The sequence below is a fragment of the Schistocerca cancellata genome, chromosome 5 (genome assembly GCF_023864275.1).
Source record: "Schistocerca cancellata isolate TAMUIC-IGC-003103 chromosome 5, iqSchCanc2.1, whole genome shotgun sequence".
NCBI lineage: Eukaryota > Metazoa > Arthropoda > Insecta > Orthoptera > Acrididae > Schistocerca > Schistocerca cancellata.
In genome coordinates this window covers 798471017-798476608 of record NC_064630.1, presented here as the reverse complement: position 1 = coordinate 798476608, position 5592 = coordinate 798471017, and the positions used below count along the sequence as shown (strand labels likewise).

Here is a 5592-nt window from a genome sequence, read left to right as displayed (position 1 = left end):
GTAAAAGACCAGGAAGACCAGGAGACCGGAATAGACCGCGTCTTGAAATGCGGATATAAGATGGCCATCAAAAAAAGTAAAAAATGGAAACGGAATGAATTCGAGTTAAATCAGTTGATGTTGTGTGACTTAGATTAGGAGACGAGACAATGAGAGCAGTACAGGAGTTTTAGTGTTTGGGCAGCAAAATAACTGATTGTTGTAGAAGAAGGGAAGATATGAAATTCAAACAGGGAATGACAAGAAAAACCATTTAGAAGACGACAAATTATTTAACATCGAATATAAATGTGTTAGGAAGTTTTTTCTGAAGGTATTTGTCTAAAGTATAGTCATACAAGGAAGTGCAACACGACATGAAGAGAATAGAGGAATCGTAAATGTGGTATGTGGTGCTACTGTAGAATGCTGAAGATCAGATGGATAGTTCGTATAACTAATGAAGAGGTAGTGAATGACAAGGAATTTGTGGCAGGGCCTGACGAAATTAAAGAATCGGTTGATAGGACATCAAGGGACCAACAGTTTAGTAATGGGAGGACGTGTGAGGGGTCAAAATCGTAGAGGAGACCTGGAGATGAGTACAATATGCAGTTTCTGTAGATGTAAACTGCAGTAATTATTCATAGATGAAGAAATTCACCCAGCCTTGGGACTGAACACAACTACAACAGATCGCACTGTGGTAGTTATAAATTATTGCTTTTTAGATGTAAAAATATTTTTATTCCTGTCTTGCCTTTTCTATTCCATTTCAGAGTGAAACTGGTTTTCGAGAAACAGTAGGGAAGGTTTCCATTTGTTCACTGATTTGACAGCTCCTTCTGATTCATATGTCTATCTATGGAGGAAGTGTATGTAGTTGGTTCACGTTGATTGAGAGTAAAACAAAAATTCAGTTATATAAATGGCTGGAATGTAGCAAACACACACACACACAAACACACAGACACACACACACAGAGAGAGAGAGAGAGAGAGAAAACGTATCTCATTTGTGAAATTTCGTAAAATGCAAAATATTAAAAATTGCAATACAAACAGTCCGATGGCCAGACTCGCATGTGTTGAGTGTGTTCAACGTGGAGCGAAAATAATCGACTGATTTCAGTACTAAAATGTACCAATGGTTGATTTTAGAAATCTGTAATCACACTAATGTATAACTACCACAAATGTGTAAGACGTAGAAAGCCATTTATAACAAAGTAGTTTATTGCATTACTGGTATAAAACACAGCCTGTAGCATACTTTAATACAGGTGCTACAATTTCAAGTCTCCGTGCCAGCACTAATAACGGAAAACGCTATATTAATTCGTTAATTATTTGCTTTATAGTAACGTCGGTTGCTTATAAAACATTAACTGTTGTTGTAGTAACAACACACATTCAACACACAAGTCTATACTCGAAAAATTTTCTGACTGACGTGACGTTATTACTTGCAACTCCACTCTGTCGGCAAAGCGAGCGTACGCCAAATATCTGCGGATCCTCGGAGACAGTCCAACAAGGGCCAGAACTTGGTCGGCGCTGTAGCAAAGTGTAAGTGACCCTGGAAAGGGCTCTCCTAAAAGAACGAACTCGCGAGTAACGGTCTGGCGGAACTCGTGAAACTAAGTTTCCGACGCATTTTGCGCGACCTCCGCTGTGAACTCAAGTTCTCTGAACTCCCAATGCTGCGTCACGTCCTCAACACATTCGCCAAGGGCTATTCTGGCTTCCTGCACAACGGCGAGAAGGAAACTATAGCATTACATCTCACATTGGTGAAACAGTCGTTAACTGAACGTAATGCAAAACTCTACGATTTACTTACGGGGAGTTTATGTTAAGTAAAGCGACGGGGGGGGGGGGGGGGGGGCGGGGGGGGCAATCGTTACAAAACAAGCAACAAAGGAAGGTTGAATACAGGTTATCTTCCAGGGGACTGCAAGGCATTTAGCACGAGCTGATATTAGGTAGTTGAGGATATTGGCCATGGACCTCTCAAAGGAACCACCCCGGCATTTGCCTTAAAGGAAAGCCGGAAACCATTGTTAATCTAGGTGGCTGTGTGGTGGCTGTCTTTCCTCTTCAGTTCCAGCGTAAGTCTAGCGTCTTACTATTTCTCCATCCCGCTCGTTATGACTTGGGAAACTCAACCGCTTCAAATGTGGCTCATATCCGCGTCCAGCTACTGTACTTAGGTACTTAGATGTTTACGGTAAATGGATACTTTTAACGAAGCTTAACTGTGAACCAGATCTCGTGACTGCACGAAATAAGGAATGAAAAAATGAGAATTCGTAGGATCATAACGTCATGAGAGTAAAGAAGGACTGTCCTTCAGAAAAAGACCTAATGTATGGCCTAACGCAAACGAAAGGGAGTTAAGGCTAATACCGACATCACGCAAGGAATCAGTGGATCTCGCCATGGAAGACATGGTTTAACGCGTTATGGAGTAAAAGATAGAGTTGCGTGGAGGCTGGCGGAATGATCCGGTTTTAACATACATCTGCCGACTACGTAAGGTGGTAGAAAAAAAAATGGAATCTGAATGTCCAAGAGATTGTGAAATTAGCAGGACCTTTCAAATAAATATTACTCTCGCTGTATCAGCACAGTTTATATAGAAAACTGACTGTTCTTCCGCCTTGAAAATGTGTATGACGATTAACATTTTCAGCTGACTTCAGGTTGTATGCTAGTCATGTCACCAGTAGTATGGCTACAAAAATCGAAATTGGTATGAGCTTCACTCTCAACTTGTTCACACACAAATTCGTGTCAATATCTCTTCTCATTGCATTTACGATCTTCACCCTGGAGGCTTTTGTCAGGGATTTTTAAAGCGTCTGTTACATTCAAGCAACAAATTCGGCATTTAAATACTTATATTACATTACAGAGAAAATATCTCAGGCAAAGAAGGTGTACGTAAATCCTGCGAAATGTCTCTTATACGGTTACGTTCTACATCAAATAAATTAAACGCTGACAAAACCCAAATCAGATGGTAATATATAATTACCAGTTGTCACAATCGTGAAACAGTACATATCTTTATATATCAAGATAAAATGCAATTAATGTAAAATAGATGAATGGTACAATAAAAAATTTGACACACTATAACTCATGTGTACGTAATCTGCCTTAAACTCAGTTACTAATAATCCTGCCAAGAAGAGTAAACCGGCAAAGTAAATCGTTAAACAAATTCGATATTGCGGTAATGAGGTAGGCGGTGTAATGTGCTTAGTTATTAGTTGTTATTATGTGACTATTGGCAACGGCCTTGCCGCAGGGGATACACCGGTTCCCGTCAGATCACCGAAGTAAAGCGCTGTCGGGCGTGACCGGCACTAGGATGGGTGACCATCCAGGCCGCCGTGCGCTGTTGCCATTTTTGGGCTGCCCTCAGCCTCGTGATGCAGTTGAGGAGCTACTTGACCGAATAGTAACGGCTCCGGTCAAAGAAAACCATCGTAACGACCGGGAGAGCGGTGTGCTGACAACGCGCCCCTCCAATTCGCATCCTTAGCTGAGGATGACACGGCGGTCGGATGGTCCCGGCAGGCCACTTGTGGCCTGAAAACGGAGTGCATGTGAGTATTCGTTTATTGCTAGCAGCTTGTCAGTTTGACAATGTGGTTAGCATACTACGTAAATAATGTATGGCGTTGTCGGTTTGAAACGGGAACATGAAGTGAAGCTAATCAGTGACGTAGACTGCAAGTTTTCAATACAAAGAGTACCAAAAAAGTCACAATAAATTCTCAGTAGATAACGTCGGATTCTGAAAAATACTTTTTAATGGACAAATAGCAATGTATCACAGTAAAGATTTATGAAGATCTTTGATTTTAATCCCTAACACACTTTTTTGACTCAATTTATTTATACAAGCATGGTGACTGTCTTCTCGCACCTTCTTTAAGAATGTGGTTTTATCATTACTACACTACACACTAAGCGATATAATTATTGGCGAACATAGTTCATTGTGCTATTTGAAAAACATGAATGTACAGCTTCATTTATTTTCAAGTGACAGATTTCAGTTTTGTAATCATATACGTGACTGTATAGCGTAAATATTGCAGCACAAAATTACAGTTCATTATTTGTTCATTAAATATTAAACAAACAGGAAACAGTTAGTAATCTTAGTCCATGGGTATATTACTGCTTCGATGCACAGCGGAAAGTAATTACGGGTGTGTCACAGTTTCAGCATTTCGTAAATGATATTTCTTACCGTGTATAACTAACATTCTGTTTTACGTTGGCAAAACAGATATGATCGGCTTTTCTGGATACGCAGCACTGAGGTATATACACGCACGTACTGCCATTTCTTTGAAGCTGTCGTAGTGAATGATTCCGCTACAAAAAAATCTGCTAAAACTCATTCGAGTCATGGCGCCGATAAGATCCAGAACAAGCATCTCCAGTAAGTTTAAGAAGTTTAACACATTGAAAACCATTCCCAGTGTCATTAGATTTAATAGTAATCAGATAATTGCTGAAAATATACTCTGAGAGTGAGATAATCTAGATTACTGAAGCTACAATGCTACCACAAGTTAACAAAACGTAAAACCACCGGGACCGATAATCAGAATTTTAATGATTAAATGGTCTTCACCATCATGTTCATCAGCTGACACCTCACACGTTCATTCAACATAAGACTCTTCAAATTACACCAATTTTTCTTCTTTGTGTGATTGATAAGCGTTATCCACAACTCCGAAAGATCCATACGTTCCGCATCCAGGAGACCGACATAAATGGGAAGGTGCCAAAACTACCACACTTTACTATGTCTAATACGGTTTAGGAAAACCGTTGGCATTCAAAAGAACTTCCATTTCTCTCGGGATGAATAAAAACAGGTCCCGTATGCTTTCCAAGGGAATCGTGCACAATTCCTCCTGCAAAATACGACAAAGTTGAGGTAACGATCGTGGAGGCGAAGAGCCATCACGCAGGGTCCTCACCGAAGCAGACCACAGAGGTTCAATATCACTGAGACGTGGTGGGAGCAGGTGCGACAGTTTATCCTGGTGCCCACAGGACCAACGCTAGACGGTGACAACGGTGTGAATAGGGGCTCTGTTGTCTCGGAGAAGAGCATCAAAATCAGGGAACAAGTTAGTACCATGGGAGGGGCCTGATCAGTGAAAATGATGTCATAATGTTAGGCGCTAACGCGACCTTGCACAGAAACGATGAGGCTCAGGAAATACCACGTTATGGCCGCACAAATCTTCACCGTACCCCTCCTTTACTTCACTCTTGCGAGTAAGCAGCCTGCATCTGGGTTCGGGACGGCGTGGGCTTGGCTTTAACTCGACGAGAAGTTGGCAATAGTGTGAAGCAATATCCATCTGCAAAATGACTTTTCTCCATAGCTCCGTAATCCAGGATTTATGGCTTCTTTCGAGTTGTTTTGTGCTCATAGGGCTCGTGAGTGCGACATTCAGTCCTGAGACGATCTTTTATTTTCTGTCGCAGTCCTCTGCAGTGACCGTCTGCCTCGAGCACTCTAGATATACACTCCTGGAAATGGAAAAAAGAACACATTGACAACGGTGT

At 41.2% G+C, this 5592-nt stretch overlaps 1 pseudogene; it reads left to right on the top strand.

The window, feature by feature from the left end:
• Positions 1-3276: 3276 nt before the first annotated feature.
• LOC126189170 (5S ribosomal RNA) lies at positions 3277-3394 on the top strand (annotated as a pseudogene).
• Positions 3395-5592: the final 2198 nt, after the last annotated feature.